The sequence below is a fragment of the Amblyomma mixtum genome, chromosome 9 (assembly GCF_055824585.1).
Source record: "Amblyomma mixtum isolate Tamu chromosome 9, ASM5582458v1, whole genome shotgun sequence".
Lineage (NCBI taxonomy): Eukaryota > Metazoa > Arthropoda > Arachnida > Ixodida > Ixodidae > Amblyomma > Amblyomma mixtum.
In genome coordinates, this window is record NC_143020.1 from 56,980,309 (window position 1) to 57,005,805 (window position 25,497).

The following is a 25,497-nucleotide window of genomic DNA, read 5'->3' on the forward strand; positions in this document are numbered from 1 at the left end:
ATGCGATGTACAAGCTACTGCAGCTAGCAGTCGATCATGGCCAAATGAACTGATCCAAACGTGTGCGGAAGTTGCAAAAGGAGCTTCAACAAATGAGAAAACTGATGATTCCACTCCTAGGGCGATGTTAAGAGTCCCCGTAGCTTTTTTATATCGATTGACTATTCAGCATCCTAATGAGCCTTCTGGAATTCAAGGAACGCATAATTCTGTGGTATTTGCCTGAACGGTGGAAACATTCATGAAATAAATGTTCCGCTTTAAATTTGTCGATGTGAACCTGAGCTGAACATTTAACGAAAGGACGGTTATCAAGAATGGATGAAGCTAGAGTATCCTCAACGCTCGGTGCGCAGCGCTGTGATTAACCTGATTCCTTTTATCGAATTTTAATCTGTGCGGTTTCTGACAAGCGAGGACCGATTGAAAAATCGGATTTATTGAGGCAACAAACAGTAATATTTCTTGTACCTAAGAAGGGCACAGGCACAGACCCCGCAACTGCACGAGGTAAAAGTTGATGTTGGAAAATAAAATGTACCAAGGTAACTAAGATTTAAAAATCGATAGCAAATTTTGAACGAAAACCACAGGAGCACGAACAGTAACACATGCTGAGTTGCCACGAGATGCAAATCAGCCGGGTAAAGATACCACTGCAGAGATACAAATGTATAAATGAAGAAACAAATAAATAACGGCAGCAATAAAAATGAAATGTCTCAAATGATAAAAATTGAAAGCCATTGCCGTAAAATATTGTCTCTGAACATCCATGCCACAATTTTCTGCATACCGTTACATATAAATAACGGCAGCAATAAAAATGAAATGTGTCAAATGATAAAAATTGAAAACCGTTGCCGTAAACTATTGTCTCTGAACATCCATGCCGGAATTTTCTGCACAGAGTTACAATGATTATGAAGGACCTAAAAAGCGCGGGAATAGGCCACATAAAACTTGGCCGTCCCTTGGTTTCTGTGGCTGTTGGCTTCTCTCATATTTATAACGAGCCCCTCATTCCCCTCCCCTTGTTTGCTTAATTGCTTAGCGAGGGCCTCTGTTCAAGCAGCCTTGACGCCATAAGAAGCATAAGAGGGTTCTAACACAGCTTCCACCCTCGCCGTTCGATGGCGTTCTACGTCACATCAGCGGTAACTTAGGACGTGCTACGTCCGCCGCTTAAGAACGTCGTTATTTGTAAACATAAATACCCCCGAAAGCAGAATGTTTGACAGCCGTCGCCGAAGCTCAGCGGTGGAGCACCGGGCGCGTAATTCGGAGGTCGTGGGTTCGGATCCCACCGGCGGCACGTGGTTGTTTTTTCTTCTGCTTTTCTAATCAATTAGCTTTGAGTGATAACATATTCAGTAATATTCTAAATCGAACAACAGCACGAAATAAATAAATTAAAAATCCTCTACGTCCCTTGGTTTCTGTGGCTGTTGGCTTCTCTCATAATTGTTTATAACGAGCCTCTCATTCCCCTCCCCTCGTTTGCTTAATTGGCTGACTAGAGTTCAGGATCAGGATATCGAAATATAAATGTGTAATAGTGTTGCAACAGTATTAATCGATTCCGACAGCTCCAAATGTGGCTTTTGTCTTGAAACATTTAGAACATTCAGTTTTGTGCGTCTGACTCAGTACGCCAAGCAACCACGAGAGGACAGGGCGGAAGGTACCCCTTTTCTTTGGCGGCAGGTGGGCGCCACACCTGTCGAGTCACGACACGACTGCCTCCGGGGCAACGCCGTTTCGGCCCCTCTTTAGTGAGGTCCTTTTCCCTTTCAGGTGAAGGGGAGAAAGAGAGGCTAAGATCACAGGGGCACTGGCCGATCTCTTGTGCACGTGCATCAGGGTCACCAGAACCAAAGCCACCTGGCAGAACCCATGGAATGCATCGCGCTCAAGAATGTTGCCGGCTTTGACGACAAGGACCTTCCAGGAACTCAATGTACCACGATAAAGAGTAATCCCGGAGACGTGGTTTAGAAAAAAAAGGGAGGTGGGGGAGGGGGGGGGAGTCCAAGGGAACGTCTTAACGAGCGAGTGCAGCACACGACAAAAAAAAAAAACGGTCTCGGAAGACGGTCGCGGGCGGCTGGGAAGGAAGAAACGTACAGCTCTTGTGCATACCTGTGCTGCATGTATTAAGCAGCTTGTTGCGTTGGGAACGTAATGCGTGTTTTAAACACGTGGCAGCAAGAACGAGCGATAAAACATCACGACTGTCCCAAGTAGTTTCTGTTAATTCGGAGCTGAATTCTTACAGTACAATCATGAGGATACAGACTTCTCTGGTAACATTTGACAGTCGACGAACTCTGCCGTTCTGTGTAATATGCATATTGTGACGCATATTCATGCGTCTCATGGCACCTCAATTTTGAAGCGACAAAGGGCAAACATTAAGTGCTATGGTATTGGGCTTATACTTTTAGAGCCATAGTGCAGGCATGCATCTAAGGGTTGAGGGGTGGGGGGGGGGGGTGGAGCGGCGTCTTAGCCTAAACTCCCCCTCCCCCGTCCCTCACCTTCGATACGAAACGTTAACTTGGGCCCCTCTCGAAAAATACTGCTGGCTACGTGCCTGCCCTAGTCTGCGGAAAACCATCACTTACTTTTGCGGGCAGTAATAGATTCGGATTTTACTTAGCGGTTTCCCTCTTTAAGGGATTGCCTTTTCTTTTGGACAACCTTCGCCGGGGCACTTGGGATAAATGATTATCATCGGATAAGAAATTGATGCACTCATAGCAGCAGATGCGACCTCGAGCTTGTCATTATAGTGTCGTCCAAAGTCGGTGATTCAGTACAGCCGTACGCGATGACGCCAAACCTTTCAATCATGTCTTCGAGGCAGAGTTCCTGCACAAAGACTCGGTCTTTGCTCCTGACTACTTACTTGGTAACATCAGAGCGCATGACTTCGCTCATGGAACACCACCGAGTATGGCAAAAGACATTTTGGGATGCCTAGCAAGGGTTTAAGGTTGACGATTTTATAAGGCCGTAAAAGGGCGCTCAAGACGAAGACACAAAGATGAACACACTAGGCGCTGGTGCGTCCATCTTTGCGCGTCTCCATCTTCTGAGAGCCTGCACTATCCTATGATACGCAATCAACTATAGGCCTAGCGCTGCCGCTGTTGACGATTCGAAGGCTGGAGATGGAGACGGCTCTCGTTCTATGTGCGAAGGAGAAAGGTGGGTTTAAAAAGCGAGCTTCACTGCCCAAGGCTACACGCATATGCCACAAAATAAGTTGTAAATTAGCACGCAAGCTAAGCTGCTGCAGACTTTGTTTTTGGTGGTTGAGTCTGCAGTCACCGCAAGCTACAAATTATTTGATGCGAGGTTTGCTACTTCAGAGCGGCATAGATTCGCCAGGAACTTCACAAATGCACCGTCCTAAATTAAATCATACCTGGGAGCTTAAAAGAGGCTACACTCTTTCTCCGTTGTGTCTACCTTCACAATGAAAAATTGTCGCGGCACCTCCTTGCCGCATTTATGCCAGAACCATCGTGCAACATCTTGAGGCTAAAAACAATGTTATAGTGACAAGATAACCGCTAATAAAAGTTGTTCTTGGAAAAAACAACAAGCTACATAAATAGCTATCGCATCTGGGAAGCAGCAAAAGAAGTGCCACTGAAAAAGCAGCGCTTGCCACATGCGGGGAATTTGTTTTCGCTCTGCCAATTAGGAAAAAAAGCAGAAATGCTCAAGAAGGCTTACAAGGTACCTGAGTCAGCTATTGCCATAAGACAACTTGGACAGCGTGCCTTACTAACAAAGGAGAGTTGGACACGTGTCTATGATAATGACAGGTCGGTTGTTCACTATTCACGTGAATATATTTTCAGATATCTGCTATGCATACATGCTATTAAAGCATATGTACAGTCGGGGAAAAAAGTCTGTGAACCACGTGTTCCTCAAACGAAAGCGGCGGCTGGTTTGAGGAACACGTGACATTTAGCCGGGGGCTAAAGAGCCCGCTTGGGGAGGTGAAAGTCAAAGCTTTGTTCCTTCATCTCCACAAGTGTGGTCTCCAGCTGCTGGCTAACAATAAAGCTATAGGCTTCGTTTGAGGGACCCATGGTTCACAGACTTTTGACCCCGATAGTACTCCCAGTAGGCTTTCCTATATAATGTACACCTCCCCCCCTCCCCTGGTCAAAAGTCCCCGGGCTACGGAGTTAGTTTTTAAGCTGCGTACTGGAACGTCTACAACACCATACCTGAACCTCGAAATAAGTGTATGTGTTAGGAGAGGCATCATTCTCACGTCTGGAAGCCTTGGTAGCTTTACACACGTATTAAGTGTCATAATAAACTGCAGAAAACCTGACAGTGCGACCTAGAAACTATTGACTCACTCTGTACAGATTCTGTAAAGCGTTATACTCTGTTTACTTTCCTGTTTACATTCTCCTTAATTATTCAACGACTTGGATATGATTTTACCAGATCGTTGACATTAATTACTCACAATATGCCCACCGTGTTCCGTCTAAGCCTCGCACCTAGCTCTTCGGCGGCGCTCCGACTGCCTTCCTTCATGCTTCCTCCTCTGCGCCATGTTTTCAGTGCGCTAGCTGGGCGTTTGACGCATTTTTACCATGTTTTTGCTCTTTTTTGGATTTAGCGCTATGACAACGAACTCGAGATCCAGTGGAAACCATTGCGTCCTCCTCGGATGCGACAACTACACTTAACTTCCGACGTAGGGTGGCCTGTTTGGGCTGGTCGCAGGCTCGTCGCGATCGACGAACGATGATGGCACGTTGGCCGGTGGTCGCATACACGGCGGTTAGTAGTACAATGAACATTTCCGGTCTTCGTCCGCCCGTCCGGCGACACGTTGCCGGTTGGGGCAGTAATTCCAACTTAACAAACAGAACTGGTTTATTAAGGACTGGAATGAAATAGAAGGCAGTTTAAGAAAAATGTGGTTTAAAAGAAAGGCTAAGATTGAGACTCGGCGCGCTCTTTCAACTTCTTTGTTTTCGCTTGGTTTCAAAACCTTCGGCAGTTGGTCGGAAGTTTACTATTCCTGCTCGCGCGTAATTCCAACCAATAAGAGTGCATTGGCAATACACAAACAACTAGGCGGAGCTCAGGGCTCGCCAGTGCCTTAATCAGTGGACCCCGTACTCCAAAGAAGGTGTAGGGCGAGCAGTTTCGCGTATGCAGCTCGCTACATGTGCAACCGATCGAGGCTCCCCCGCAGTGTTGCCGGTAACGCTTTACTTTTTTCGGAAACTTAGTAACGTACTCGTTACCGTTTCGGAACTGTAACGGGTAACGTACTTACGTTAACATTTTCCGGCAACGTGAGGTGTCACGTTACTAGCTACTTTTTATTCCGAATGCCCGCCTCCGCCTCTTTTTCAAAAAGAGGCGAAAAGAAAAAAGAAAACGCCGAAAATGATTTTTCAAAGAAACAAAATCTACAGGTGTTTTCGACGACCCGTGTTGCGGCTCGCGTGCATGCCAAAAAACACCTGTCCTTGACGAAGCACTCAACTAAAAAAAAAAAAAAACCCACGAACACGCAGTCACACACTTGTCTCCGTCCCCAAACCACTCACGAACTCAGGAATGTCGCCAGTTCATTCAAGATGGCCCCAAGAGAGTCCTGGAAAGAGTACAATGGTACAGCACAGAAAAGGGGATTGCAGTCAACCGGCTGTTTCTATCTGCAACTGCGGCTACGTTTCTGGTTATTGCGAGCAAAGCTGACCTTGAACACCTTGACATAAACACTCGCATTTTGCGATAATTATGCTGGTTCAAGTAAAAAAAATTGTTTTCGTGCGCAAATTTATTTTTTCTGGAACTGACATTTAAGCATTTCTTTATTGCTACACGATTTCCGCGTAATTTCGTAAGCAGAAGCACACCAGAATTCCTGTAAATTTGTTGAGTTCAGCTGTTTTCTTTGTGAACATATTTGACAAGGTTTTAGGCGTAAAAAACAGACGAGACACATAGGAAGGTAACAGGACGAAGCGCCATCGTCCTGTTTCGGCGATGGCCCTGCGTCCTATTACCTAATTCCTATGTGTCTCGTCTGTTTTTTGCGCCTAAAACCTATTCAAATATGAACCAAAACCAAATAGCTCAGAAGCAAGTGTTCTTTCTTTGTGAAGTTGGAATTCTATGAAGTATGAGATTTATAAAATTGTTATCTTGAGTTCTTACAGCGAGGACACACTGAATAAAATTTATGGTCATAGAGTAACGGCAAAGTAACGTGCGATACTTTTTTCGGTAACGGTAACGGTAACGCGTTACCTTTTTGGTAGGTAACGTAGGGCGGTAAAGCGTTTTTTTTTTAGTGTAACGAGTAACGTATTTAGTTACTTTTTTTCCCGTTTTTTTCATGAAAAATTGTAAATTTTTCAAAGCGTGACGAAAACAGATTTGTTTGCAACAGCACAACGATAAATAATAATGCTCCGAAGTTCAGCGGAATATGCAGTTGTAGATGTCATATTGTGAAACGAACTTCTTGTTCTACTGCACCGAGAAGATAAAGAATGATTTGTCATCAGGCGTATATGGAGATATAAATATCATATTTATGAAACGAACTTCTTGTTTTACTGCACCGAGAAAGGGAAAGACTCAGAGTCAGTGTCGCTACAGTACTACGCGCAGCAGCATGGATTGAAGCTTTGTCCGCAGCTTGGTTCGACTGCACATACACAAGCTTTCGAACGCGTTCCCCTGAAAGCCTGTTGCGAATCCTTGTATGGATGTTTCCGAAACGTGACCAGTTTCGTTTGCAGCTGGCGGATGATGGTGGCCGGCAAGCAGTCGGCAAGCCAGACGAGTTAGTGGCTGGTTGGTACAAAGGCTTTGCCACCAGGTAGATGGGGCCACGTGCTTCGCTGAAGACCTCTGTCTTTGACAAAATTCCTGCGGTTGTCCCGTACTCTGCTGCGTTGGAAATCAAGAAGCTAGGCTTGTATTTGCCTAAAACCGCTTACGTTCACAGCAGCCTATGTAATTTATGCCATGTGTGTAGCACAGTAGAATTTGCAGCCATTTTGTTCTACTTAAGGCGTGAGTTCAAGCGGTTGAATTTCTTTGGAGGAGAAATTTCAAAGGCCCGTGTACTGTGCGATGTCAGTGCATGTTAAAGAACCCCACGTGGTCGATATTTCCGGAGCCCTCCATTACGGCGTCTCTCATAGCCTTATACCCGTGCCACACGCTCACAAGAAATGGCAGTAAATGCTTAAGGCCTTAAGTTTGTTAATGCCATTATTTTCGGAGTTGATGCTACACGTCCACATTTAATGCCATTATCGAAAGTGACGATGACGATAACGCTTGCAAGGTAGTTAAAAGTTTCATCTGAATATGAACATTGCTAATGAGCACAATATATGGGAAATGTTATTCAAATGTAATATAAACATTAAGTGCTATGGTATTGGGCTTATACTTTTAGAGCCATAGTGCAGGCATGCATCTAAGGGTTGAGGGGGGGGGGGGGGGGGAGGTGGAGCGGCGTCTTAGCCTAAACTTCCCCTCCCCCGTCCCTGACCTTCGATACGAAACGTTAACTTGGGCCCCTCTCGAAAAATACTGCTGGCTACGTGCCTGCCCTAGTCTGCGGAAAACCATCGCTTACTCTTGCGGGCAGTAATAGATTCGGATTTTACTTAGCGGTTTCCCTCTCTAAGGGATTGCCTTTTCTTTTGGACAACCTTCGCCGGGGCACTTGGGATAAATGATTATCATCGGATAAGAAATTGATGCACTCATAGCAGCAGATGCGACCTCGAGCTTCTCATTATAGCGTCGTCCAAAGCCGGTGATTCAGTACAGTCGTACGCGATGACGCCAAACCTTTCGATCATGTCTTCGAGGCAGAGTTCCTGCACAAAGACTCGGTCTTTGCTCCTGACTACTTACTTGGTAACATCAGAGCGCATGACTTCGCTCATGGAACGCCACCGAGTATGGCAAAAGACATTTTGGGATGCCTAGCAAGGGTTTAAGGTTGACGATTTTATAAGGCCGTAAAAGGGCGCTCAAGACGAAGACACAAAGATGAACACACTAGGCGCTGGTGCGTCCATCTTTGCGCGTCTCCATCTTCTGAGAGCCTGCACTATCCTATGATACGCAATCAACTATAGGCCTAGCGCTGCCGCTGTTGACGATTCGAAGGCTGGAGATGGAGACGGCTCTCGTTCTATGTGCGAAGGAGAAAGGTGGGTTTAAAAAGCGAGCTTCACTGCCCAAGGCTACACGCATATGCCACAAAATAAGTTGTAAATTAGCACGCAAGCTAAGCTACTGCAGACTTTGTTTTTGGTGGTTGAGTCTGCAGTCACCGCAAGCTCCAAATGATTTGATGCGAGGTTTGCTACTTCAGAGCGGCATAGATTCGCCAGGAACTTCACAAATGCACCGTCCTAAATTAAATCATACCTGGGAGCTTAAAAGACGCTACACTCTTTCTCCGTTGTGTCTACCTTCACAATGAAAAATTGTCGGGGCACCTGCTTGCCGAATTTATGCCAGAACCATCGTGCAACATCTTGAGGCTAAAAACAATGTTATAGTGACAAGATAACCGCTAATAAAAGTTGTTCTTGCAAAAAACAACAAGCTACATAAATAGCTGTCGCTTCTGGGAAGCAGCAAAAGAAGTGCCACTGAAAAAGCAGCGCTTGCAACATGCGGGGAATTTGTTCTCGCTCTGCCAATTAGGAAAAAAAGCAGAAATGCTCAAGAAGGCTTACAAGGTACCTGAGTCAGCTATTGCCATAAGACAACTTGAACAGCGTGCCTTACTAACAAAGGAGAGTTGGACACGTGTCTATGATAATGACAGGTTGGTTGTTCACTATTCACGTGAATATATTTTCAGATATCTGCTATGCATACATGCTATTAAAGCATATGTACAGTCGGGGAAAAAAGTCTGTGAACCACGTGTTCCTCAAACGAAAGCGGCGGCTGGTTTGAGGAACACGTGACATTTAGCCGGGGGCTAAAGAGCCCGCTTGGGGAGGTGAAAGTCAAAGCTTTGTTCCTTCATCTCCACAAGTGTGGTCTCCAGCTGCTGGCTAACAATAAAGCTATAGGCTTCGTTTGAGCGACCCATGGTTCACAGACTTTTGACCCCGATAGTACTCCCAGTAGGCTTTCCTATATAATGTACACCTCCCCCCCCCTCCCCTGGTCAAAAGTCCCCGGGCTACGGAGTTAGTTTTTAAGCTGCGTACTGGAACGTCTACAACACCATCCCTGAACCTCGAAATAAGTGTATGTGTTAGGAGAGGCATCATTCTCACGTCTGGAAGCCTTGGTAGCTTTACACACGTATTAAGTGTCATAAAAAACTGCAGAAAACCTGACAGTGCGACCTAGAAACTATTGACTCACTCTGTACAGATTCTGTAAAGCGTTATACTCTGTTTACTTTCCTGTTTACATTCTCCTTAATTATTCAACGACTTGGATATGATTTTACCAGAGCGTTGACATTAATTACTCAGAATATGCGCACCGTGTTCCGTCTAAGCCTCGCACCTAGTTCTTCGGCGGCGCTCCGACTGCCTTCCTTCATGCTTCCTCCTCTGCGCCATGTTTTCAGTGCGCTAGCTGGGCGCTTGACGCATTTTTACCACGTTTTTGCTTTTTTTGGATTTAGCGCTAAGACAACGAACTCGAGATCCAGTGGGAACCATTGCGTCCTCCTCGGATGCGACAACTACACTTAACTTCCGACGTAGGGTGGCCTGTTTGGGCTGGTCGCAGGCTCGTCGCGATCGACGAACGATGATGGCACGTTGGCCGGTGGTCGCATACACGGCGGTTAGTAGTACAATGAACATTTCCGGTCTTCGTCCGCCCGTCGGGCGACACGTTGCCGCTTGGGGCAGTAATTCCAATTTAATAAACAGAACTGGTTTATTAAGGACTGGAATGAAATAGAAGGCAGTTTAAGAAAAATGTGGTTTAAAAGAAAGGCTAAGATTGAGACTCGGCGCGCTCTTTCAACTTCTTTGTTTTCGGCTGGTTTCAAAACCTTCGGCAGTTGGTCGGCAGTTTACTATTCCTGCTCGCGCGTAATTCCAACCAATAAGAGTGCATTGGCAATACACAAAGAAGTAGGCGGAGCTCAGGGCTCGCCAGTGCCTTACTCAGTGGACCCCGTACTCCACAGAAGGTGTAGGGCGAGCAGTTTCGCGTATGCAGCTCGCTACATGTGCAACCGATCGAGGCTCCCCCGTAGTGTTGCCGGTAACGCTTTACTTTTTTCGGAAACTGAGTAACGTACTCGTTACCATTTCGGAACTGTAACGGGTAACATACTTACGTTAACATTTTCCGGCAAGGTGAGGTGTCACGTTACTAGCTACTTTTTATTCCAAATGCCCGCCTCCGCCTCTTTTTGAAAAAGAGGCGGAAAGAAAAAAGAAAAACGCCGAAAATGATTTTTCAAATAAACAAAATCTACAGGTGTTTTCGACGACCGTGTTGCGGCTCGCGTGCATGCCAAAAAACACCTGTCCTTGACGACGCACTCAACTAAAAAAAAAAAAAGAAACCACGAACACGCAGTCACACACTTGTCTCCGTCCCCAAACCACTCACGAACACAGGAATGTCGCCAGTTCACTTCAAGATGGCCCCAAGAGAGTCGTGGAAAGAGTACAATGGTACAGCACAGAAAAGGGGATTGCAGTCAACCGCTCTATCTGCAACTGCGGCTACGTTTCTGGTTATTGCGAGCAAAGCTGACCTTGAATACCTTGACATAAACACTCGCATTTTGCGATAATTATGCAGGTTCAAGTAAAAAAAAATTGTTTTCGTGCGCAAATTTATTTTTTCTGGAAGTGACATTTAAGCATTTCTTTATTGCTACACGATTTCCGCGTAATTTCGTAAGCAGAAGCACACCAGAATTCCTGTAAATTTGTTGAGTGCAGCTGTTTTCTTTGTGAACATATTTGACAAGGTTTTAGGCGTAAAAAACAGACGAGACACATAGGAAGGTAACAGGACGAAGCGCCATCGTCCTGTTTCGGCGATGGCCCTGCGTCCTATTACCTAATTCCTATGTGTCTCGTCTGTTTTTTGCGCCTAAAACCTATTCAAATATGAACCAAAACCAAATAGCATAGAAGCAAGTGTTCTTTCTTTGTGAAGTTGGAATTCTATGAAGTATGATATTTATAAAATTGTTATCTTGAGTTCTAACAGCGAGGACACACTGAATAAAATTTATGGTCATAGAGTAACGGCAAAGTAACGTGCGATACTTTTTTTGGTAACGGTAACGCGTTTCCTTTTTGGTAGGTAACGTAGGGCGGTAACGCGTTTTTTTTTTAGTGTAACGAGTAACGTATTTAGTTACTTTTTTTCCCGTTTTTTTGATGAAAAATTGGAAATTTTTCAAAGCGTGACGAAAACAGATTTGTTTGCAACAGCACAACGATAAATAATAATGCTCCGAAGTTCAGCGGAATATGCAGTTGTAGATGTCATATTGTGAAACGAACTTCTTGTTCTACTGCACCGAGTAGATAAAGTATGATTTGTCATCAGGCGTATATGGAGATATAAATATCATATTTATGGAACGAACTTCTTGTTTTACTGCACCGAGAAAGGGAAAGACTCAGAGTCAGTGTCGCTACAGTACTACGCGCAGCAGCATGGATTGAAGCTTTGTCCGCAGCTTGGTTCGACTGCACATACACAAGCTTTCGAACGCGTTCCCCTGAAAGCCTGTTGCGAATCCTTGTATGGATGTTTCCGAAACGTGACCAGTTTCGTTTGCAGCTGGCGGATGATGGTGGCCGGCAAGCAGTCGGCAAGCCAGACGAGTTAGCGGCTGGTTGGTGCAAAGGCCTTGCCACCAGGTAGATGGGGCCACGTGCTTCGCTGAAGACCTCTCTCTGTCTGACCAAATTACTGCGCTTGTCCCGTACTCTGCTGCGTTGGAAATCAAGAAGCTAGGCTTGTATTTGCCTAAAACCGCTTACGTTCACAGCAGCCTATGTAATTTATGCCATGTGTGTAGCACAGTAGAATTTGCAGCCATTTTGTTCTACTTAAGGCGTGAGTTCAAGCGGTTGAATTTCTTTGGAGGAGAAATTTCAAAGGCCTGTGTACTGTGCGATGTCAGTGCATGTTAAAGAACCCCACGTGGTCGATATTTCCGGAGCCCTCCACTACGGCGTCTCTCATAGCCTTATACCCGTGCCACACGCTCACAAGAAATGGCAGTAAATGCTTAAGGCCTTAAGTTTGTTAATGCCATTATTTTCGGAGTTGGTGCTACACGTCCACATTTAATGCCATTATCGAAAGTGACGATGACGATAACGCTTGCAAGGTAGTTAAAAGTTTCATCTGAATATGAAAATTGCTAATGAGCACAATATATGGGAAATGTTATTCAAATGTAATATAAAATCGATTTTTCAGAAAATACGGCTGTTCCTGCTTTACAAGTCGAAAAAGTAGCCATAGACTCGCATGTCAGCACCGAAGTCGAGAGTACCTGTCAATAAGGCTGATAAAAATGGCGCTCTTCGCATCGAAAATGCAGTATAGTTGCCTCATCTGACTGAAAGTTAAGAATTAACTATTTCCTACTGGTTAGGAAGTTGCTACTAACAGCTGCATACTGTTCTGCGTGTGGAATGGGAACGAGAGTAGGCATTGCACGGGCGAATGAGTTGTGGCGAACTCAGTAGGTCGCGAATGGCAGTAAGGCTAATGCCATTAAATTTGTGCGTGTGGCACCGCACGAATGCCATTAAAACTTAAGGCAGTAAGCACTTAATGGCATTAAATCTGTCCGTGTGGCACGGGTATTAGTCGCTTTGGGACGTTAAACCCCATAAACCAAACCAAACCAAACCTGTTTTTAAGTCAAGCCTGGATCTTATATGTGACCTGGCCTCCAACCCGCGTACTCACAGCACGAACGTTTTAAAAGCACTACCTCGCACCGGCGATGACGACTGCTCTCCAATCGTTCAACGATGCACGCTGTAATGGTTTTCAAAGCAAAAACAAAAACCTAAACTGAAAGCAAGCAATCATGAAACTTTGAAATTCCACTGTAAATTTTTCCATGTCTCTTTCCATTTTTTCTCGTCTGAAAAAAAACCCCGCAAAAAAACGTTTTTTTTTCCAATATTGCACTGTTTTTTTTTTTTTCAGGCCTTCACACCTGCAGTCCTGATGTCCCCACACTGTTGTCTTGCCTTGGCGCCGTCGGGGCGACGTCGGTGGTGGCGGCGGTGCCATTCCCCTGCGGTCACGGTGGCCAACAACCTCGTCGGGGCAGCACAGAGCCACCTCTTCATGTCTTTATCCCACTATGGGACACAGCGACGCCAACCAGGGGATTATCCCTTTCTTGCCTTGACAAGGAGCTCCGACCCGCCACCTTGTGGGAGGTGTCCGAGGGCGGAACAAAGCCCCTTCCCCGAACTGAGTAATGAACACCACTAACCCCGCTCGTGAAATGCCCGGCCAGGTGCTTTGACCTTCCTGGACACGCCGCAGCGGGATATCTCAGCCGACGACCCTGGTACCGAAATCAGTATCCCTCCCACAACACTTTCTTTCATTTCACTCCTACACACTGCCTGCTGTCCTTTATTTTTCAGCCACAAAGCGCACAAAATTTTTTGTACAAATAAAATGTAAATAAAGGGTCCTTATTTCCATTTTTATTCTTGGTTCCTGGAATCCTGGAAATGAAGCCGCCAACCTCATAGCCCGAGGTTCCTTAAACAGAGGAGTTTAGAGCACCAAGCGTGCTCTAAACCCCTCTCGTTGTTAAAAAGTTTTTGACCATGATGACGATCATTTCGTTTTGAGCGAAAAATTGTACCTTGAAATCCACTTTTGGTGAGGTGAAAGTCGGATGGCGACCCATGCGCGCGCATGAATTCGATCACAAACGGAAGACCCTAAGCAGAGCGAATGTCCATCTCTAAGGACACCGCTGGCCTGTCATGCTTTTTTTGCGCTGTGCACAATGGAATATAACGATCTAGGAAGCCATTCAACGCAAATGCCTTTATAAAGAGTCATCACTAACCTCCAATGCTAACATCAGGCACAACCAGCACACTGTTGAGAGTCGACGAGCTATCGCAGCTTCGTTGCTAGCTGAAGCTCCAAACATGTCTCAGCGAGCTTGACTCAACAACCTCAAGCAATCATTTTTCGCGTCATGTGCACTGCAGCACCGACATTAAAGCACGCTAGAAAGAAAACAGCTGCTGTTGACCCACATGCGAATGCACAGCTGCACGTAATCCCACATTCCAACACGGCAACGATATCGCCCAGATCATAGACGGTGCTGCATATGCAAGATGGCAGCGCCCCAGTCGGAGTCTCATTCCATGCTAAAATCGAAAGTAACGGCAAATTTAAAACGGAATGAGAAATAGCCTGCACCTGCGTAGCATCAACAGACTTAAACCAATAAAAAATAAAAGAACAGGGCCCATGTGGCCAAAACTCGAATTTGGTGCAGAAACCCAATGAGAAAAATAAAGTAGGGCACGGTAGCATTATAACCGAAGGGCTCAACGAGCACAGAGGGATGATGAATCCTCGGTGAGCTTCTTTTATTGACGAATATCAATCAGGGTGCCAAGCACGAGAAAAAAGAAAAAAAGATGACATGATAATTTACATAAATACAAAAAAAGTGGCTTGATTATTCACAAACTAAAGGAAAAGAAAAAGAAAGTAGAGCAGAGAAAGATTTTTTTTCTTTATTGCATTTTCACAAAAGGTACAAAGAAGTAAAACTTGTCAGCAACACTTTCACTGACACGGCAGGTTAAAATTTTTGCAGTACAACCAAGTCATCCCACACATTTATCCAAGTTGGCTGATCAGGTAGTGCCTGATACACTTCCCTCAGACGTATGACACCTTCAATGAAATGCTCGCGTGGAGATCTCACAACTACTTCTGCATTGTTGAATTGCGTCCTTGTTTTCCATGAACTATGGAGGCCAAGGAGCATAATAGTGTCATAAGGGATGTCCTGTTTTCCTACCTGTAAGAACCCTGATGCCATGCGGGTGTAGCGGTAAATCTTTCTTTAATGTTCTTTGAAGCACATCCCAGAAAAAAACCGCATCCCAACAATCTAAAAACACGTGATCTACTATTTCAGGTTTTTTACATAGAAAACAATCTGTTGACCGAGGGAACTATGTCGGTCAAAACATGGATGCATGGTAGAGCAGAGAAAGATGCAAGATGGCAGCGCCCGCAGCTTCGCAGGGGGCGCTGCGGACGCCAGTGAAATGCGCCCTCTCCGGCCGACTCCGCATTTTTGACCGGGCAAACCGATCACCCCTCCCATTGAGTAGCTGCGCGAGCAGCGTGCTTTCTCTTGAAAAAAAGCTAGTTCTGCGCGTACATTGCACGTGTTGGCCAGCCTGCAAATCTCTTTGTGCAGTGGAGAGTTTTGTTGGCTTTTTCCCCTCGTGCTTGAACGCTGACGAGCTTCAGAGGATTAGTAAAATGTACAGGGGCGCGAGAAAGAAACGCGAACAGCACGGCGCCCACGCGCTGCGTAGTGGGAATTTACCTTTAATGCGTTTTTATCTCTGTAGTAACAAAAAGACGCTATAGTGGTACATTATTGTATCACGGATGTCTCTGGCGTATTTGTGTTGCGAGCCAAGTATAAGCGTGACGAAAATAAACTCCAACAGCGGAGCGCCTAGGCACCGCGCTATTCGCATTTCTTTCTGTCGCAGCAGTACGCTCTGAGATGTAGGTTAAAAGAAATAGTGGACAGTTAATTATTTTTTTCGCTGCGCAAACTTGAAAAAAAGAACTGCTAGTGGATCAGGCCCACTCCGTGAAGCAGATTGTTGAAGAAAAAGCCGGTACCGTAACGCCGAAATGTGTATCGCAAGTAAATGACGAGATCATTTAAGACATGCAATTCGAGGTAAATACCTTTTTTTTTTTGGCGCAGCCTTCTTCGTAAGATACTTTCACTTCTGTGTTTGTTCCATAAATATGTTCACACCCGTCCTTCGTTGTTACCTCTGGCATCACCTTTCCGCTCTTCACAACGCTTACACAATCAACTCAGCTTCAACCGGCTATATGGGAAGACCCTGTCGTTTAATTCCTTTGCATTACCTAGAGCAATAAAACTCTGGAATGATCTTCCTGACAACATAATCTCTTTCATTGATCCTGGTGAGTTTAAAAAACATCTATGTATACATTTATTGCCATAGTGATGTTCGAAATGTACAACAGTTTCATTTGTTCTTAACGTTGTTTTCCCATTTACCACTTCTGTTACCCCTGGTTGCTTTTTTTTTCTCATGTTCGTGTTTCGCTTTTCCCCCCCCCCCCCTCTATTTTCGTGTCTGATGTTATTTTCTCCGTTTTGTATAAATTTCGTGTTCCTGTCTTGTATTTGACTTGTACCGCGTTCTTGTACCGATATTACGGTTTTTTCCATCTGTATATACCTTTTTTTCGATTTGCCCCCCTCACCCAATGCTCTTCGGGGCCTGTGAGGTACTAATAAATAAATAAATAAATACCTAATTTCGTTGAGTGGCTGAGCAGCTCGTTGCATGCAGGTTTGTTGGCCAAATAATAAGGATTTTGTTACGTGTATCGCTGAATAATAATGGAAATAATTTTTATTTTAACTTAATATAAAGTGGCCTTAAGGCGACACGCGAGGCTGAAGAGAAAAACGAAAACACGCACGAAATGCGCCTACCAGCTGCTTGCTATATACGTCTAAGAGAAAAAAAAATGCTCTAGTTTGGTCAATCGCTGCAACGGAGATAAGCAGTTGGCATATTTATTTTAATGCCGATTACAGTGCACGCTCATCCCCAAAACAATTAATTTGCATACCCATTGCTCATATGCAAACGCTCATTCATATGCAAGCAAACATTTTGATTATTTTTATTTTTAGAAATTTTTTACATGAAAAGCAACTTCGAAAATTGAGCCAGGCGTTACAAGTCGAAACATTGAGGCGATCACTGACCTTGCCTCACACGCGTCTGCATAACGCCGCTAGCTGTTGTTGTCAGCCTCCAAAATAAGAAATGGCAAAAAAAAATTAGTTTCCTTAGAGCGAGCTTTACTAAACACTGCATACTTAGTGAATTACAGCAAAAACTGCGCAGAAATAATATTACGCGTGCAACATACAAAACATCTTTAGCAACAGAAAAAGCTTACTGCACCCTGCCCACAGCAGTTATCCAGGCCTGCCGTTTCTCGTTCTCATCCATTTCATACCCTACAATTCCGGTCAAAAACATTTTTGGATAGAAAACAATATGACCGCATTTTTTTTTCCTATACCGGAAGATTTCATTGTAGCAATCTCCCATCGATAGGCTTGCATTTTTTTTCCCCGTATTAACGTTTTTCCTATCGTCAACTGCTCGATACGAGCGATGACAAATTTTTAAGATTTAGCTACATATAGAAAGGGTGGACCATTACCTTCAATATTTCCATTACTGTACCTTACAATTTTAAAATATTAATTTTTTTGTCCCCAAGAATGCAGGACATGTCCAGGAAATCTGTAGAATTCCATGGGCATTCCTTGGCCGTTGATGTTCAGAGAACTATTGTGACAGCCCCTGAGACAAGTTTCTCCACTCTTTGAACGTCGCGGAATTCCAGCCATGACTCACAGCGAGCGGCAACAATACTTTTGTGCGCTCGCGAGCATATGCAAGATAAAAGAATGTTTGCTGCCCCCGCATCTGCTATCGGGGCTGGAAGCACCTGAGCTGGGGCCGCCGAGATAAAGGATACCAGGCAGTGTGTAGAAGTAAAAGGAAAGATGTGAGGGGATAGTAGAAGGGACAGGGGAAAGAGGGGGGAGAGGGTCCAGCTGTCTTCCTTGCAAGCCTCGGTTGGCCTTCAACAGAGGAGCATAGGCGAAGGTGGTGCCCTCCAGAAACTGCTGCGAACAACCCCACTTCCCTCAAATCCCTGCGAGCGCCAAACTGACCAAGGACGCACCGTAACTAATCTCTTCGTTCCCCTCACTCTTGACGAGGCCGTGCTTGGAGACTTTCTTTGACATCCACGCGCCCCGTACCCGCCCAGCATATGTCCCTGTTTCTATGCCACCCCTGCTCAAGCCCCGCTCGGGCTCCTGCTCCTCAGGCACCTTTTTTTTTGCCCTCTTTTGCTACCTCTACCCCATCCCTTTGCTGTTCTTCTGCTTGAGAGGGTGTTTTTTGTGTTCATGCCTTGCGCCCAGCTCTTTCTCCTTTTCAGCATATTCACCCTTTCCCTCCTTCCTTCCTCCTTTTCTTCCTGAATACTGCTATCACCATAAAAAAAGGTGACGTAGAGGGTGAAGGAGAGCGAGAGTGAAGGGAGGAAGAGGGAACACTTAAGAAGGCATGTCCTGCCCGCCTCGGGTACGGCAGACTCGTTGAGCGCTCGGCACTGAGCGGACGCAGAAAGCATCGCTATGAAAAGTTACGTCCACACGCTGGTCGGATTCTGCGGCCGACTAGATCGGAAACCCTTGAAGTTCGTCGCCCCGATACCCTTAGATCAAGTATGCAGTGCCTGTGGGCTGATTCCCAAGACGCTGTCAATGCTACCCTGCATGCACGTGTTGTGCGGGTCGTGCTACGACCAGTGCGCAGACGTTGCCCGTAGTATCATGTGCCCTCTGGACGGACGCTGGATCCTGGAAATCGACGTCGACTGGGAGGAATCCTCCTTCGATGATATCGCCGAAAGAGAGGTAAGCGAAGATGGCACCGACCCTTGGTTTTAGTGTAGTGAACTAGATTTTAGAGCGCAGCTTTTCGCCGCCCGTTTCTGCGTGTCGCGGCGTCGCCGTCACCGTTGTCCGCTGTGATCAACAGTGGCCACCTTAGGCGCACTTTAAGCTGCGAAACCAATGGAGCGGGAGCTTAGAAAGCAGAGGGATAATAATTGGTAAATTGGTTTTTGAACAAAGCAAACGGCGCAGTATCTGTCTCGCATATCTCGGTGGACACCTGAACAACGCCGTAGGGGAAGGGAGGAAGGTGGGAGTGAAAGAAGAAAGGACGGCGCATAAGTGCCCTCTTGGAACAACGGACACCTCAATCGTGCTTTAAGCTAGGTGGCGGTAGTGATATAAAGGAATCGTTAGTAGAGTTTTTCTTGAAGAAAGATTATGTGTGAGAAATAACGTTTTTATTTTATATACATGTCTTGCTCGAATTCTTGGCCTCATTCTATCGAAAAGCTGAAATAGCTGATGAGCTGCGCTCAAATTTCGCATAAGGAAGTAACGTAATCGACGGCAATTTTCTTGTGAGAGTTTTTCATTCGACGATTAATACAATTTACCGCCAGGTAAAGAGCAATGCTGGGGGCCCCAATAAGTCATCCAGGAAAACAGGAAAAGGCTGCGAGTATGATGATGATAATAACGATGATTCTATTATAGTCGCCTTGTAGTGGGCAGGCAACGTTTTGGCGTCCCGAAGTGGTAAGAGAAGGAAAAGTGAAAAGGGAGAAAAGAAGACGCACAGAAATAAAAGCAATTGAGAAAGTGGCCCATCCGTGTACACACGCACATAAACGCACGCACACACACGAACCGAGCCGACCACTCGGTCAGTGTTCTGTAAGGATGAAACCTCCTTGGTCTACTGATGATGATGATAATGTGTGTGTGGCTTTTCTCTTTGTATGGGGTGGGTGCAGGACTGCGCCCGAGCCTGGGAAAATTAAAAAAATAAAGGAGGCAAAAAAATTGGCTGGGGCTTAGCTCGGTTAAGCCCGGATATCATAAGCGAAAAGCCTCGGCGATGGCATGGCTAAACCGGCAGAACCGCGGCGGCATGCGCCTCTCTTGTGACGTCACGCGGTTGTTGCAGAGTCACGGCAGCGGCGGCTCCGACCACCTGCGCCTCTCCTGTGACGTCACGCAGTTCGCGCAAGCGCACCTGTGGCTTTTTCTCACGACGGGGCCCATGCTCGCCTCGGTGTTGACTGGCCTAGTGAAGCTTTTCGCTTCAAAACGGTGTATTCCGAGAAAGAGTGATTGTATACGCACGACGTCGTGTTCGCCGACCGGAGGTTTGTACACGCACGTCGTGGGTCGCTTGCGCCGTCTAGCGACGAAAATTGGCGTTCGCTCTCGCCGCACGTAGTAGCGTGCTGCGTTTTTTTTTTTAGAGCGCAGCTCTTTGGCGTCCGTTCCTGGGTTTCGCGTCGGCGTCGGCGTCGGCCTCGTAACCAGCTCCGCCCCCAATGTAACGCTTTTCAATTGGTCGAAATGCTCGTGACGTCACAGTGCGCGAATTTCAAATGGGGCCAATTGTACTTTGGCTAGTAACCATGCAACCAATCAAAGGGATCGTATAGTGATGCTGCAACTAAGTTGGACTGAGTTTAGTTAATTTCTTAATTAATCAATTAGCCTAATTAATATAGAGGAGAATGAAGAGGTCAGAAGAAAAGAAAAGAAAGACGCGCGCCGCAGCGACAACAGCGTCCGCGGAAGGAGACGCTGCTGAAAAAAAAACAGATAAGTACGAAGCCGCGCTCCCTCCACCACCACGCACTTCCCCACTCAGTAAGACGTTGCTCGTTTCATATACGTTGTGTCGAACATCCTAGACAGTTCCAACAATTGACAGGTTAATGACAGAACACGATGGATAGAAATACAAGAATATAAATATGAAATAGCCTAATTAACCTTTCTAGTTAGACCGCATAAATCAATAAAACCGAGAACGAAATTGGTCGAGTTGGGGAATCGAACCAGGGTCTCCGGAGTGCGATACGAGCACGCTAGCCACTCCGTAATGCCAGCTGAATGGTTTGGAATGAACAAAGGCGCGTCTAGCTAATACGGCGTCTTCGTTCACTCCCATCTTCCCCCTTTCCCTTACGGCGAGGTGCAGGTGTCCACCCAGATATGCGAGAGAGATACATTTCCTTTCCTCAAAAAATAAATTTACCGTCCAGCAAGGCGTACAACCGAATTGGCGATGGCGTTCTGTGGACTCCCTGGCAGCGTTGCAAGACGCTGTCGCGTTCCACTCTTACAGGCGAAGCTTAACATGTTAACCACACATCAGTAACACACGCAGACAGCCAATGGACGCGTCATTCGCTGGCAGCACTTGATTCATCATTAACAACCACATTCTTAACGTACGCTCCCTTGCCGCACATACCAAGGACGTACACCACGATCACATTCTGCGCCATTCCTCTGTACTTTGCTTTGCTGAAACCTGGATGGATCCCAAAGAGCCTCTCGAAATCATAGATTTCCTATACTGCTGTGGTGCTCGCAGAGACCACAACAGAGCGGCGGGAGTCGCTATCTACTTGCGCACAGGTCTCTCTGCAATACCAGTCGAAATGTTTGGCACGTCACATGAAGTTGGCGAACTGTGCGCCGCAAAGTTGCCCAACGGCTTGCTGGTAGTAGCTGCCTACTTCGCCCCTACCGCACTCACGAAAGACGTCGTGCACTTCCTGCAACTCGCATTAACCGTCCATCGATCCACACCGATGTTAGTAGTGGGGGACTTTAATGTTGACATAAAGACAAACAGCAATTTCCTAACACTTATGCGGGAGAACATCCCGTTCCTCTCGCTCGTAACGCGTCCCACGGCTGTGACAACCTCGCGAGGCACTTGTATAGATCTCGTCATTCAGAATCAAGCATTGGTGTACCAAGTCGAACATATATCAGTCTATTTCTCCGACCACAAAGCTTCCTTCATGACTGTCAAGAACTGTTAGTGGAGTCTTTGTTAAAGGAATACGTGTGAAGAATAAAAAAAAAATCTGTGATAGCGCATACATGTGTTGCTCGATTTCTTTGCCTCAATCTATCGAAAAGGTGAAACAGCTTATTTGCTGCGCTCAAATTTCGCATTAGGAAGTAACGTAATCGTCGGTAATTTTTTCTCTCCCCCATCCATGCTCGACGGCCTCGACCAGTTCGCCCATGGCTTAGCCTGGATGATAGGCATTTCGTCGTTGCCGTGATGGAGATCTGCTTAGGGGAGAAGTATGACAGCTTTGCGAACTTCGCGAAACAAGCGTTCAGGATTTTCCGAGTCAGAACGAATACACTGTTCGCGACTAAATACAGCGTTGAGAACGAGCACTTTTTTAAGTCCGGAAATTTCTAACTTGAGTGGTTTTCACGAGTGCAAGACGTCAGAGTTAAAGTTATAACGTTGTTTGAGCCATTCCCCTTCCCTCACCGCCACCTCCCGTCTTTAGGTTCCTTCGAGGAGCGCCTTAGCCGTCGTACACCGCTAGATACCGCGCGGCATTCGGCAGCGCTTTTTGGCAAGCGACCTAGCTATATGTGCCGGTTGGCCGGCCCCCGTGCTGCAGACCTTCGTGCACCTTCTGCTTTTCTAAGCAAGTGGTTTTCCCCCTCGCCACCTTCGTTATAGTGCGCCTGTCCCGCAGCGGAGCTTCGAACCCCTTGCCAACGGCTGCAGCCGCCCTCGGCGTCCCTTTCCGTAGTCCAGCCTGCCATCGACGCGCATCGCCTTTGGGAGCTGCCGCTACACGTCTGTAGCGGCAGCATAAGTGCGCGCTTGCTTTCTTTCTGTTTCGTATTTCGCCCATCATTGAAACTTCTAAAACGAAGCAGCGCTCGCGCGCGGGGTGCGGGCGCTCGCGGTCGCGCCCGAGGCGCCTGCGTCTAGGCGGCCAAGAACGATTATTAGCGGCTTTGTTATTCTGGAACGCGCGTGTGTACAGGCGCGCACGCACGCACACAGACACATTTTGCTCCGGAAGCAGCAAGGCTGTAGCAGCATTGGAAACATTGGACTGACAATTTTGTAAAAGAGACTGACGTAAACAAACAAGTTCAAACGAGCTGTGTAGAAGCGGACGAGTTTTCGCCACTCCCTCCGCCTTTCCTCTCGGGGCCGCAGTTAGGAAAAAGAAAAGTAAAAAAAAAAACACAAATGCGAGCTAAAGGACTTTACGTAATTGCAGTGTGTGGAGTGTCATTTACAGGCTGGCACGGAGCGGTGGGACCGTGGCCCCCGCGATAGAGCAAAGAGCAGCGGCGCGCCGCCGGAGCCGATCACGGAGAATCCACGGCCGGACTCGAGGGGGGCGCGCGCCCCCCTCGAGACCGGCCGTGGGAAAAACAAAGTTGATATTGGTTTTTCTCGTCAGATGGCGCAAGCGTATCACGTCGTGCGTGTACGAACTTCCGGTCGTCGAACACGACGTCGTGCGTATACAATCACTCGGCTGCTGACCCAAAAGACGCGGGTTCGATCCCGGCCGCGGCGGCTGAATTTCTTTGGAGGAGAAATTCTAGAGGCCCGTGTGCTGTGCGATGTCAGTGCACGTAAAAGAACCCCAGGTGGTCGAAATTTCCGGAGCCCTCCACTACGGCGTCTCTCATAGCCTTAGTTGCTTTGGGACGTTAAACTCCATAAATCCAATCCAATCCAATCACTCATTCCGAAAAGGATATGCGAGCTCCTGTTATCGTCGGACGAGTGCCCACCGCATGAGGAGACGAGTTTTCGCTGTGTAGACATAGCTTGCACGTGTCGTCACTTCCGCCCCCATCAAGCGCTTGCGGCCATGCTGCGGGACCATTCGGCTTTCTCCGCCCTGCGGTGCCCGACCACTCCTCGGACGCTTTGGATTACTTTCTTATCTTTCGGGCGCGATGCCTGCCCCACAGAGGAAAGAACCATTCAGCGCAGGCTACTTCTCTGTATTTCTTCCATCGGCACGCGTGCGCTACGTACACAAAGTGAAAATTAGCGACGATATAGGGCCGTACCCGCCGCGACCGGGAGTCGACGCGACGATGGGCGTTGGTGTGTTCCCGGAAGTGACCCAGGGGGATATTATGTACTCTTTGCAGCTTTGTGAAATTGGAAGGGACGAAAGCCTTCTAATCAATGGAGGCACTCAACCAGTTCTACAGAAGCCTGTCTGCGATGCGCCTACGAGACGAAAAGCTCGGCCTCGGCACGCCGCTTTCTCTGCCGCCATTGCTCGCTGCGGTCGTGGCGATCCGAACCGGCTTGCCTTGAGCTGTAGTTAGGATGCAGCGACGCGGGTCTCAGTCTAGGTTTGTGTTGCCAGACAAATCGGATGGGGTCAATGAAAACAGCAACGTTCACTTCAGGGTGCAACCGTTGCTTCCCATGGTTTCGCTGACATTTAGTTGACGACACAAGCCTCTTACCTGCACAAAGTGTGCTCCGCAGACAAGGAGATTACAGTTATCGAGGTCCAAATTATCGCGCTTAATGCGAGCCAGCCACAGCTCGCGCAGATTCGTACTGAGTCGAAGATGGAGAGCTCGCACTTGCATGCCTACGATTATCTGATGAATGCAGACGAAGTTCGTGTTAATCGGCCTCTTGTTTCACCTGGAGATGTCGTTACGGTTAGAGCAGCAAAGGGTGGCGCAAAAAACCATACTGAATCTACAGATGGACGAGAACCAACACGATGCGAGCTACCATAGGCAGCGGTAAGCTAGAGGCGGGCTGACGGTGGTTCGGCAGCATGGCCGACTAGAAACCGACGTCCACCGGATGTGATGACGGTGCAAGCTATGTAGACGGCACCGTTGCGTTGATAGTTTTAAAGCCCCTGGAAATTTTTAAAGTAATGACAACCTTTGCAGAGCGCCGCCTCTCCCTCTCCTGCGCCCGTCGCCTCTTCCGATTGGTCGAGGGTTTCGCGCGCAAAAGTCGTTTCAACCCGCGCTTTTCGCGGCCGCAGACGCCATATCGTCCGCTCCAACCGCGCACCGTAGGTTCGGCAGGCGTCGTTGCGGACACTGCGCTATTGCTTGCTGTGAAGAACATCGGCTTTTGTTTTGCTCGGAACGTGTGTCAGTCACCTAACTTCAAGCCGTCTACCTGTGCGGCGTGACGGGCTGCTGCGCCTTCGGGTGCAGGAACCGTCACGACGGTGAAAAGCGGTTCTTCGCGATCCCATCATCGAAAACCGACGCGGGCCGGAGGAAGGTTTGGCTACACAGAATTGGCCGGGCGAATTTTAACGCAACGCCATCGACCAGACTTTGCGAAGTAAGGGACGTGCTTTCAATAGCTGCTGAGTTTTACTTTTTTCAAGCTACGCTGTGCAGTGGTTTGTTCGCGATCGAGCGTATGGCCGCAGTAAGCTCGACATAAGGGCGCTTGCGTTGAGCGCATCGTGATTGCACGCACGCAAGCGTGTAAGTGACGCGAGGCACACGTCTAACTGTAGAGTGAAGTTCCTTAAAGGGGCCCTGCACCATAATCTGAGTGCATTGTTTTGCTTCCTTGTTGTAATTGTTGAGTTATGGCGACGCTATTACCACCGGTTATAACACGCATATTTCTGTATTTAATATTTTAAGTTGCTCGAAAATCAAAATCATGGCACTGACGGCGTCGGCAC